At 40.1% G+C, this 13863-nt stretch overlaps 1 pseudogene; it reads left to right on the forward strand.

The window, feature by feature from the left end:
* The first annotated feature begins 728 nt into the window (after nt 1-728).
* LOC135511364 (leucine carboxyl methyltransferase 1-like) lies at nt 729-10117 on the forward strand (annotated as a pseudogene).
* The last annotated feature ends 3746 nt before the right edge of the window (nt 10118-13863 follow it).

Raw genomic sequence — 13863 nt, forward strand, 5'->3', positions numbered from 1 at the left:
TGAGCACCGATACGTTTCATCTATAATTTATCTTCGTTATTTCTCTTCATATGACAAGGATTAAAAAGGATTTTCCAGTAGATTGTCAACTTCATTCATGATGATGACTGCTAGCTAAGATTTTGAAAGTATTGATGTTGACATTATCATTCCAATCAAAGCTACTGTAGATATAACGTGATTTGATGTCATTTTATCTAGGGCCAATGACCTTGAGCCTACTTGGATGGGCAATTCTAATGTAACTCTATGGCAGCACCCAAGGAGCTTGAATTTTTTTCGAGCTCTACCCTTGGCAGTGACGTAGTGTCCTTATGAGTGACAGAATACTGAGCCAATCAGTGCGCAAAGCTCCGTATTTTCTGCTGGCTCGCCCCAACACCACAGAAATCACTGTTCTAGGCTGAAACACCTGCATTTTGGAGCTCCCTTACTCAAGAAAACAAAAAAGAGACCATGTTTGCATGCGGCTTTATAAACTTAATGATTTTTATTTTTTTAAATTTTTTGAAAACTGATATGTGACATGCCAAAATAATATGTGATAAGTGATATACCAAAATAACATGCAAAACAGACAAGCCTAAAAAAAAATGAATGACGGGTCGCCGCTGGACATAGAATATGCTTGATAGTGTAGCGACCCGCACAGACAGCTGTGTGTTATGTGTTATGCTATTAGTTGGTTGTGTTGTACTTACCAGCACCCAGTGTTCGCGGGGTCCGACATGCCAATCAACCTGCTATCTGCCAATCACGAGAATGCCTGGAATGTTCTGAAGCCGGGCATTCTGGTGGTTGGTGGAGTGGGGGCTTGGCAGGGGGATGGAGCATTACATGTTAAGACCATGTTTAGCCATTGTTCTCTCTCTTACGTCTGGTCTTCGCAAGAGAAGGTCACGGTTGTTTTATAGGGTGTCTTTCATTTATTTGGCGTGGGCTGCGGCCAAAGTGTAGCCTGTGTGGAGTTTGGTTAATAAACTGTAAATTCGTAAACTCAATTTTCTGTCTGGACAATTGTTCCTTTATGAGCTAGCCAGGTCATTATAATACCTTATAACAATCCCAAGTACATTTGATGCGTCTCAAATATTACACATTGTAACAATCCCAGATCTGTTGAGATGTAACCTAACGTAGCAGACGTAAAATAGATATCTAATATCGTTTTAATGCATTTCGTGTATTGGTTGTGGCGGATAGAGACTATGAAAACGTAGGAAAATGAATTGAGCGTTGCATTATGGGTAAATATACTGTATATGCCGGAAGTTGAAGACAGGCTACTTCACCTTAGCTCAGAATTTCTTGCATAAGTTGTGACAGACAGTACATTATTTAACTGTTGCTAATTATATCAACCTCGTCCATCTACTTGAGTTTGACCACCTGCCCGGTAAAGATGTTTGCTCGGCTGCGAAGCAACGGTCAAAGCTAACCAATGTTAGCCACATTGGAACAGCTGATGCATGTGGTGTTGTAGAAGTTGTTTTTCAAATGTACAAGCTGCTGCTGAGCTAGGTGATCCGAATTGCAACATTGTATGCGAATGCAACAAGTCAAGTGCCTCCCTTCCGAGAAGCAACCAGCCTGCCTTTAGTATTTATTCAGATTGTACACGCCCATATTTAATCATTCAATATTACTTTTCTCGTATCCCGTCATAAATGGGAGCATATTATTTTTTATACTGCATTTGGGCATGTTATACTTACCATTTGTTTGATTTTCAGATATGCAACCAGTAAAGGCTACTGGACAGACCCCTATGTCCAGTATTTTGTGAGGCCAGTAGGAGAACGAAGGGCTCCAGAAATCAACTGAGGCAAGTCCATGTATATATCGGCCAGAGCCAAAAACACATTTGTAAAAAAAAAAAACAAAAAAAAAAATAAAAAAAAAACTAGCTTGAAGAAGGTCTGCTTCATACTATGTTACTAAATCTCCGTTGTCTTCTGTTAGGTTACTATGCCTGTTTGCAGGGAATGAACCACCTGTATGCCTTCCTCAGGAAGACGGTGTGTAACTGTCAGATAGTGAACCTGGGGGCAGGGCTGGACACCACTTTCTGGAGGTTAAAGGTACTGGTCTAATAATCCCATTAAACAAATGCATTTATTTTACAGTACAATCCATGCTTGTCCTTGGTTTGTACTTTCATTGTCATTTGTTTGTCATATTTGTGTTTTTAGGATGAAAACCTCGAAACCAAGTCGAAAGTCGATGATTGCTGGCAGGAAAATACACAACAAAAAGTAAGCTGTTTTATTTTTCCTCTTTAGAAAACTTCATATAGATCACAGTTTTATTTGTTTTGACATAATTGTGGTCTCAGTAATGTCAGAAATTGTAGAGGGAGGCAGAGCCTGTCCAGCTAAACTTGTAGTGAGATCATCTCTAATAAGAAACACACCTTAATGTGTAGTTATAATGTTGTGCACCTCTTCGGGACAAAACCACTGCTGTCAAAACCTCTCATTGAGACCTATTCCAGAGATTCATTATTACTAAGTAATGATGTTAAAGACATTGACTGATACAAATCAACATGATAACTGAATGGGATTGTCTCTTATGGTGACTTCATTTGTATTGTCTGTGTGTGTTTCAGATGGCCACAGCCTAGACTCAGACAGGCACTGCATCATCGGTGCTGACCTCAGGGACATCCCAGGCCTAGATGACAAACTGAAGAAGTTCCACCTCAACCCAGAGTCAGTGAAAATAACATATTGAATATGTTTTAATATTTTGTTGGACAGCTTTGCAAGAGTCTAGCCAATTGAAGTAGCAGTATACGGCTGTATCAGTGGATCAGCAGTTGTGCTGTAGCAATACAATACAATATGTTTGGTATGGGATTGATGTTTTGGGCTGGTAGTGTTCTTTCACTGTACCTAACTCGTATTTATGGTCTTGGCCAATGAGGCCGAATGTTCCGCAGTCAGTTCCTGATCACGACAATCATATACAGTTCAGTCAGAAGTAGAGGTCGACCGATTATGATTTTTCAATGTCGATACCGATTATTGGAGGACCCCAAAAATAAGACGATACCGATTAATCGGCCAATTTATTTATTTGTAATGACAATTACAACAATACCGAATGAACACTTTTATTTTAACAACAATATAGCCTCAAATAAATAATGGAACATGTTCAATTTGTTTTAAATAATGCAAAAACAAAAGTGTTAGGGAAAAAAGTAACAGTGCAATATGTGCCATGTACAAAAGCTAACGTTTAAGTTCCTTGCTCAGAACATGAGAACATATATGAAAACTGGTGGTTCCTTTTAACATGAGTCTTCAATATTTCCATGTAAGAAGTTTCAGGTTGTAGTTATTATAGGAATATTTCTCTATACCATTTGTATTTCATATACCTTTGACTATTGGATGTTTTTATAGGCACTATAGTATTGCCAGTGTAACAGTATAGCTTCCATCCATCTCCTCGCCCCTACCTGGGCTCGAACCAGGGACATACCGACAACAGCCACCCTCGAAGCATCGTTACCCATCGCTCCATAAAAGCCACGGCCCTTGCAGAGCAACTACTCAGAGCAAGTGACGTCACCGATTGAAACGCTATTAGCACGCACCCCGCTAACTAGCTAGCCATTTCACATCAATTACACTAGCCTAATCTCAGGAGTTGATAGGCTTGAAGTCATAAACGGCTCAATGCTAAAAGCACACCGAAAAGCTGCTGGCAAATGCACAAAAGTCCTGTTTGAATGAATGCTTACGAGACTGCTGCTGCCTACCACCGCTCAGTCAGACTGCTCTATCAAATATCAAATTATAGACTTAATTATAACATAATAACACACAGAAATACGAGCCTTAGGTCATTAAACTCAGTTTTTCACAATTCCTGACATTTAATTCAAGTTAAAATTCCCTGTTTTAGGTCAGTTAGGATCACTACTTTATTTTAAGAATGTGAAATGTCAGAATAATAGTAGAGAATGATTTATTTCAGCTTTTATTTCTTTCATCACATTCCCAGTGAGTCAGAAGTTTACATACACTCAATTAGTATTTGGTAGCATTGCCTTTCAAATCAAATCAAATTTTATTTGTCACATACACATGGTTAGCAGATGTTAATGCGAGTGTAGAGAAATGCTTGTGCTTCTAGTTCCGACGATGCGGTAATAACCAACAAGTAATCTCACTAACAATTCCAAAACTAATTTCTTATACACAGTGTAAGGGGATAAAGAATATGTACATAAAGATATGAATGAGTGATGGTGCAGAGCCGCATAGGCAAGATACAGTAGATGGTATCGAGTACAGTATATACATATGAGATGAGTATGTAAACAAAGTGGCATAGTTAAAGTGGCTAGTAATACATGTATTACATAAGGATGCAGTAGATGATATAGAGTACAGTATATACGTATACATATGAGATGAATAATGTAGGGTATGTAAACATTATATTAGGTAGCATTGTTTAAAGTGGCTAGTGATATATTTTACATCATTTCCCATCAATTCCCATTATTAAAGTGGCTGGAGTTGAGTCAGTATGTTGGCAGCAGCCACTCAATGTTAGTGGTTGCTGTTTAACAGTCTGATGGCCTTGAGATAGAAGCTGTTTTTCAGTCTCTCGGTCCCAGCTTTGATGCACCTGTACTGACCTCGCCTTCTGGATGATAGCGGGGTGAACAGGCAGTGGCTCGGGTGGGTGTTGTCCTTGGTGATCTTTATGGCCTTCCTGTAACATCGGGTGGTGTAGGTGTCCTGGAGGGCAGGTAGTTTGCCCCCGGTGATGCGTTGTGCAGACCTCACTACCCTCTGGAGAGCCTTACGGTTGTGGGCGGAGCAGTTGCCGTACCAGGCGGTGATACAGCCCGCCAGGATGCTCTCGATTGTGCATCTGTAGAAGTTTGTGAGTGCTTTTGGTGACAAGCCGAATTTCTTCAGCCTCCTGAGGTTGAAGAGGCGCTGCTGCGCCTTCTTCATGATGCAGTCTGTGTGAGTGGACCAATTAAGTTTGTCTGTGATGTGTATGCCGAGGAACATAAAACTTACTACCCTCTCCACTACTGTTCCATCGATGTGGATAGGGGGGTGTTCCCTCTGCTGTTTCCTGAAGTCCACAATCATCTCCTTAGTTTTGTTGACGTTGAGTGTGAGGTTATTTTCCTGACACCACACTCCGAGGACCCTCACCTCCTCCCTGTACTTACACTACTGATTACTGACTACACACGCCATTTTTGATTGTATTTAGTTTACTTTAGTTAATAAATATATTTTGTTATTCCTTATCTCCACATTGTGTCCCTTTTTTGTTGCGGGCTTCGAGACAGTTTGTGACAGATGAGCGTGGTACCTTCAGGCGTTTGGAAATTGCTCCCACGGATGAACCAGACTTGTGGAAGTAAACCATTATTTTTCTGAGGTCTTGGCTGATTTATTTTTCTCATGATGTTAAACAAAGAGGCACTGAGTTTGAAGGTAGGCCTTGAAATACATCCACAGGTACACCTCCAATTGACTCAAATTATTAAATTAGCCTATCAGATTTTTCTAAAGCCATGACATTTTCTGGAATTTTCCAAGCTGTTTAAAGGCACAGTCAACTTAGTGTATGTAAACTTCTGACCCACTGGAATTGTGATACAGTGAATTATATGTGAAATAATCTGTCTGTATACAATTGTTGGGAAAATTACTTGTGTCATGCGCAAAGTAGATGTCCTAACCGACTTGCCAAAACTATAGCTTGTTAACAAGAAATTTGTGGAGTGGTTGAAAAACAAGTTTTAATTACTCCAACCTAAGTGTATGTAAACTTCCAACTTCAACTGTACTTGGGTGCTCTTTGATTTTCCATTGTTTTTCATCTGTGTGTCAAAGAACCCCATCTACTTTGATCTCAGCCTTGACTTGGAAAGCCCTGTTCCGTTTACAAGAATTGTATTCATACTGTTTAAGTGCATATATTCACGGCTTCCTGTGAGGTCTGGTCCACCACCCAAGCCTCGACTACGTTAGAATGAGTTCTCTGGATTCAAGTGTCTTCTGAAATGGCCTCTACTTGTGCCAAAGTCTCTATGGATGTGGTGTTATGTCAGAGATTCTGACGAAATTAAGATGAAAATGAATGTCAGTCATTGGAATCCCAAGTACAGTACCCTCAACTCTCTAGCAATTATACAACAACCTTACAACAACACATAAAACACCTTTTTGATAGATCTGAAGGGACGTTACAGATAAATATAAAGGAAGCGCTGATAATGGGGCATGGTTAGATAAGGTACACATTGTGACGCAAATGCTGTGGAACACTGTTGTGATTAGGAGATCCCAAATCTGTGTTTACATCAGCTGCGTCAGTCTCCTGATTTCTCACAGTCTGAAACCAAACCACGGTCTCAGGGCCGAAGACTTATGAAGTCACTTAGTCAAGAGGTTTGCTTGCTTTAGAAAGTTTACATTGTAGTCATTTAGCAGATGCTCTTATCCAGAACAACTTACAGGAACATTTAGGGTTAAGTGCCTTGTTCAAGGGCACATCGACAGATTTATCACCTAGTCGGCTCGGCAATTCGATCCATCGACCTTTCGTTTACTGGCCCAATGCTCTTAACCGCTAGGCTACCTGCCTCTCTAGTTTTTCACTCATTATGATCCTTTGCTTGGAAATATTAAATATTGGAACTTGATCAAATGTCACCCCAAACACTGAACCAGAATCTGGGCCTTATCGGAGACGTTGATATGACGACTCTCCTTTAAGCCCAGGAAGCAGTCATTGAACCTGCCATTCACCAGCTTTTCATGCTAAATAATGTGAAAACATGTTCATTACTCACCAAATATGGAGTTTTGATTAGCAACTATTGTCATTTACTGCCAGTATGAGTACTAAATCATGACAATTAAACGACAAATCCCAAGTGTTGAGTTTGTGCAAGACATTCCCTACAGTGGAACATTTTTTCATTAGTAGAAATTGCACTTCCTAAAGACGGGCTGGGAGAATGTAGATGCTCTGGATATGATGACTGTGTACAGTGTTATACCTCAGGATGATGTGGCAAGGTAAAACAAAGTCTGTTACATACAGTAGGCAAATGGTACATCTCATGTTATTTCTCCGTTTTCACGTTGTTTAGCTCTAATACGTTTCTCTACCTTTGTTTATAGAGAAGATAGCATCTGGAGTTTCTGGATGAAAAGGAACTTCTGCAGCAGCTCCTCCAACACTCAGTATCTGCTGGGCCACCAAGGACAAGTTTAAGCAGGTACATATGGGTTTGATTAGTCACATACACATTATTTGTAAGTCTGTACATTTGGATACAGAACATTGTTTTATTTCTATCGCTGTTCATGACAAGGTGACCAATGACACTATTGTCTGCTTGTTCCAGGAGTCTCACAAGTTGCTTTCTGAACCTGGACTGTCTTGTCTTAAGCCTCTTTCTCTGTGCCATGACCAACACTACCAAGAGAGGAGAGGAAAAACCCATCAACACCTTCACATCAGACTCAAGTCTTGTCTGCTCGGTGTCTGTCTGTCTGTGGGAAATGCATGGCATCAGCAGAATTCTACTGAATGTGTTTCTGTTGCATCCCATAAGAGCAACCACTGTCTCCCAACATGCTTTTGTGAAGAGAAGGGATGTTTCCGCTGGAAGTGTGATACAGTGCATTCGGAAAGTATTCAGACCCCTTGACATTTTCCACATTTTGTTATGTGACAGCCTTATTCTAAAATTGATTACATAAATTTTTTTCCTCATCAATCTACGCACAATACCCCATAATGACAAAGCAAAAACATGTTTTTAGAAATGTTTTCAAATGTATAAAAAACAGAAATACCTTATTGACATAAGTATTCAGACCCTTCGTTATGGACTTGAAATTGAGCTCAGGTGCATCCCATTGATCATCCTTGAGATGTTTTACAACTTGGGAGTCCACCTGTGGTATATTCAATTGATTGGACATGATTTGGAAAGGCACACACCTGTCTATATAAGGTCCCACAGTTGACACTGCATGTCAGAGTAAAAACCAAGTCATGAGGTCGAAGGAATTGTCTGTAGGACTCTGAGACAGGATTGTGTCGAGGCACAGATCTGGGGAAGGGTACCAAAAAAATTATTCCGCATTGAAAGTCCCCAAGAACAGTGACCTCCGTCATTCTTAAATGTAAGTTTGGAACCACCAAGACTCTTCCTAGAGCAAAACTGAGCAATCAGGAGAGAAGGTCGGGGAGGTGACCAAGAGCATGATGTTCACTGACAGAGCACCAGAGTTAATTTGTGGAGATGTGAGAACCTACCAGAAGGACATCCATCTCTGCAGCACTCCACCAATCAGGCCTTTATGGTAGAGTGGCCAGACTGAAGCCACTCCTCAGTAAAAAGCACATGACAACCCTCTTGGAGTTTGTCAAAAGTTACCTAAAGGACTCTGACCATGAGAAACAAGATTCTCTCATCTGATGAAACCAAGATTGAACTCTGGCCAGAATGCCAAGCGTCACGTCTGGAGGAAACCGGGCACCATCCCTATGGTGAAGCATGGTGGTGGCGGCATCATGCTGTGGGGATGTTTTTCAACGGCAGGGACTGGGAGACTAGTCAGGATCAAGGGAAAGATAAACATAGCAAAGTACAGAGAGATTATTGATGAAAACCTGCTCAAGACCTCAGACTGAGGTGGAGGCTCATCTTCCAACAAGACAACGCGCTAGTGACTTCGGGACAAGTCTTTGAATATCCTTGAGTGGCCCGGACTTGAACCCGATCGAACATCTCTGGAGAGACCTGAAAATAGCTGTGCCTAACCTAACAGGGTTTGAGAGGATCTGCAGAAAAGAATGGGAGAAACTCCCCAAATACAGGTGTGCCAAGCTTGTAGTGTCATACCCAAGAAGACTCAAGGCTGTAATCGCTGCCAAAGGTACTTCAACAAAGTACTGAGTAAATGGTCTGGATACTTATGTAATTGTGATATTTCAGTTTGGGGGGGGGATAAATTAGCAAATTTCAAATAAAAACTGTTTTTGCTTTGTCATTATGCGATATTGTGTGTAGATCGATGGTGGGGGGGAGGAATTATTTGATTTTAGAATAAGGGTGTAATGTAACAAAATGTGGAAAATGTCCAAGGGGTGTGAATACTTTCCAAATGCACTGTATGAATGACAAGACACTGGTAGCTTAAGGACATAAGCCCTAGCCTTCATTTCATTTTATCCATCTGTCTGCTCTGCACTGCACTGTCTGTTTCTAATGTTCATTCAGACAACATAAAGCAGGTTTGCTGGATGTTAGAGAAAAGTAAAAGGAAGATTTATTTTTATTTGTCAAGTATTTAATTGCCATTGTGTTGTGAACTGAAATATTTTGTTTATTTTGAAATGTATTGCTAAGACAGATATTTTCTTATGTATAGAAATTAGGAGTTAATACTTTGGATGCAGTTTAACAGATCTGTTTGTTTCAATTGCTGGATTTACAGTAGCAATAGATACATCTGCATGTACAGTGCCTTGCGAAAGTATTCGGCCCCCTTGAACTTTATGACCTTTTGCCACATTTCAGGCTTCAAACATAAAGATATAAAACTGTATTTTTTTGTGAAGAATCAACAACAAGTGGGACACAATCATGAAGTGTAACGACATTTATTGGATATTTCAAACGTTTTTAACAAATCAAAAACTGAAAAATTGGGCGTGCAAAATTATTCAGCCCCTTTACTTTCAGTGCAGCAAACTCTCTCCAGAAGTTCAGTGAGGATCTCTGAATGATCCAATGTTGACCTAAATGACTAATGATGATAAATACAATCCACCTGTGTGTAATCAAGTCTCCGTATAAATGCACCTGCACTGTGATAGTCTCAGAGGTCCGTTAAAAGCGCAGAGAGCATCATGAAGAACAAGGAACACACAAGGCAGGTCCGAGATACTGTTGTGAAGAAGTTTAAAGCCGGATTTGGATACAAAAAGATTTCCCAAGCTTTAAACATCCCAAGGAGCACTGTGCAAGCGATAATATTGAAATTGAAGGAGTATCAGACCACTGCAAATCTACCAAGACCTGGCCGTCCCTCTAAACTTTCAGCTCATACAAGGAGAAGACTGATCAGAGATGCAGCCAAGAGGCCCATGATCACTCTGGATGAACTGCAGAGATCTACAGCTGAGGTGGGAGACTCTGTCCATAGGACAACAATCAGTCGTATATTGCACAAATCTGGCCTTTATGGAAGAGTGGCAAGAAGAAAGCCATTTCTTAAAGATATCCATAAAAAGTGTTGTTTAAAGTTTGCCACAAGCCACCTGGGAGACACACCAAACATGTGGAAGAAGGTGCTCTGGTCAGATGAAACCAAAATTGAACTTTTTGGCAACAATGCAAAAAGTTATGTTTGGCGTAAAAGCAACACAGCTCATCACCCTGAACACAACATCCCCACTGTCAAACATGGTGGTGGCAGCATCATGGTTTGGGCCTGCTTTTCTTCAGCAGGGACAGGGAAGATGGTTAAAATTGATGGGAAGATGGATGGAGCCAACTACAGGACCATTCTGGAAGAAAACCTGATGGAGTCTGCAAAAGACCTGAGACTGGGACGGAGATTTGTCTTCCAACAAGGCAATGATCCAAAACATAAAGCAAAATCTACAATGTAATGGTTCAAAAATAAACATATCCAGGTGTTAGAATGGCCAAGTCAAAGTCCAGACCTGAATCCAATTGAGAATCTGTGGAAAGAACTGAAAACTGCTGTTCACAAATGCTCTCCATCCAACCTCACTGAGCTCGAGCTGTTTTGCAAGGAGGAATGGGAAAAAAATTCAGTCTCTCGATGTGCAAAACTGATAGAGACATACCCCAAGGGACTTACAGCTGTAATCGCAGCAAAAGGTGGCGCTACAAAGTATTAACTTAAGGGGGCTGAATAATTTTGCACGCCCAATTTTTCAGTTTTTGATTTGTTAAAAACGTTTTAAATATCCAATAAATGTCGTTCCACTTCATGATTGTGTCCCACTTGTTGTTGATTCTTCACAAAAAAATACATTTTATATCTTTATGTTTGAAGCCTGAAATGTGGCAAAAGGTCGCAAAGTTCAAGGGGGCCGAATACTTTTGCAAGGCACTGTAACTAGGATTCTTGTCTGAAATAAATAAATAGGGCATTTTTTTTCAAGTCCTCGCAAGTGATACCACAGTACCAATGAAATGGCAATGCACGTCTATGGCAGTTGAATAAAGTTTCATATTTGTGTATGAAAACCTGACCACCATCATGTGGTCTACAAACTGTACATTTGATACCATGAAAGTCCAATGTCATTTTCACATGGATGACACATAGTTACAGGACACAGAAAGGAAATGTTTGAGTTTCGCCTGTCGCCCTCTGTGAACTGTGTCCTGATGGTCAGACCTGTGTTTTTACAGAGAAACATTAACCCAATATGACCTTGTGTACACTGAGATAGAGATAGCAGCACTAGAGCACTGAAGACATGGTAAGGCTAGAGAGATGTTTATAACACTGAATTATAGTGCCTAGTAAAAATACACACCACTTGCAGTCTTTGCATTATTTTGCTTATTTGAGCTGTTCTTGCCATAATATGGACTTGGTCTTTTACCAAATAAGGCTATCTTCTGTATACCACCCCTACCTTGTCACAACTGATTGGCTCAAACGCTTTAAGAAGGAAAGAATTTCCACAAATTAACTTTTACCAAGGCACACCTGATAATAGAATTCCAGGTGACTTCATGAAGCTGATTGAGAGAATGCCAAGAGTGCAAAGCTGTCATCAAGGCTACTTTGAATTATGTAAAATAGATTTTGATTTCTTTAACACTTTTTTGGTTTCTACATGATTCCATGTGTTATTTCATAGTTGTGATGTCTTCACTATTATTCTACAACGTAGAAAATAGTAAAAATAAAGAAAAACCCTTGAATTGCTAGGTGTGTCCAAACTTTTGACTGGTACTGTATATTAATAAAAAAGATATTCCAAAAGATATTTACAAGATTTCCCAAAAGTAGTGCACTGGGCCTTTACTAGTCCTGTATTAGCGGACCAATATAGCCATCTGTTGCGCAGACAAACATTTTATGTCTAGGGGTCTTATGCTTAGTTAACTGCACATAAGGTGCAGGAAATTAGGTGATCAGTCAGTGTCACAGACATTTTGAGTCTTTAGTTTGGGCATGCCTGTTTGTAGTTTTATTTTTTGTATATTTATTTTAGTCACCATCTGAACAAGTAATAATCCGCTTGGCTGACCGACCAGGAGGTCAAGAAGGAGCTGTGCCTGGACCCTGGTAAATTGTCCATTTCCTGGGCACATGTACATTCAACACAGTCCTCATATGCTGATATTTCACATTGACTTAAATCATCACACTCCTTAAATCAGGTTACAGACCAGTTAACTAAGCATAAGACCCCTAGACATAAAGTGCATCAACATTAGGGGGATAGGTTTCGTTACATGTATAAACATCTGTGTTCCTCAAGGTTCTGTTTCAGGACCACTATTGTTTTCACTATACAGTGTATATTCTAACTCTTGGTGATGTCATTCGGAAACACAATGTCTACTTTCAATGCTATGTGGATGAAACATGGTCGATGAAACATGGTGAAGGCCCAAAATTGCCAACCCTGGGAGCCTGTGTTTCAGACATAAGGAAGTGGATGGTGGCAAATGTTTACGTTTAAACCTGGACAAAACATAGTTGCTAGTTCTAGGTACCAAGAAACAAAGGGATCTGCTTTTTGATATGGCAATTCATCTTGATGGTTGTACAGTCATCTTAAAGTGAGTTCTGTGTGGTGCATATGTTGGATTTATCGAACGAATGGGTCAAACTGTATGTGTCAAACTATGCGTAGATGGCCTGACAGAAATGGCAGCAGAAGGTGAATGTTGATCTTTTGTTGCACACATATCCAGATGATGCAGCGTACTCTTTTGCACAATGACGCTATTGGTGAAATCCTTTATCCTGAAAATAATTTATACCAGCCCACTGGTTTTCCTATTTCCGATTAAACTTTTCCCATCACTGATAGCAAATCTATAATCCGGAATGGCCTTACCAGTAGGCTTGGGCAGTATACCGTATACAGGGGTATTTGGAAACGTTTTTTAATAAATATTTGTTACGGTTTTCTAGGTGTGAAGGAGAGTCGGACCAAAATGCAGCGTGTAGATTACGATCCATGTTTAATAAACTAAAGAAACATGAATCAAAATACAAACACTACAAAAACAATGAACGTAACGAAAACCGAAACAGCCTAATACTGGTGCAAAATAATACACGACAGAAGGACACTAAGGACATAAGGACAATCACCCACGAAACACTCAAAGAATATGGCTGCCTAAATATGGTTCCCAATCAGAGACAACGATAAACACCTGCCTCTGATTGAGAACCACTTCAGACAGCCATAGACTTATCTAGAACACCCCACTAAGCTACAATCCCGATACAAAACACACCACATACAAAAACCCATGCCACACCCTGGCCTGACCAAATAAATGAAGAAAAACACCAAATACTTAGACCAGGGCGTGACAATATTAATATTTGTAGATACTTTTTAAGTAAATACCTGCAGTCAACTTGTGCAATACCTTAGGAGATAAAGCAGATTGTGTTCTTCATTTCACCTGTCACATTATCACAGATGGATTGCCTGACCTTGCAATTTGTTTATTTTCATTTGCGCTCGTTAGCATATTTAGCTAGCAGCCTCTATGGCAATTCGCAATTACTTGTGCTAATTTTGTTAGTATACTGGTAATAGACACCC

The sequence above is a fragment of the Oncorhynchus masou genome, chromosome 24 (genome assembly GCF_036934945.1).
Source record: "Oncorhynchus masou masou isolate Uvic2021 chromosome 24, UVic_Omas_1.1, whole genome shotgun sequence".
Lineage (NCBI taxonomy): Eukaryota > Metazoa > Chordata > Actinopteri > Salmoniformes > Salmonidae > Oncorhynchus > Oncorhynchus masou.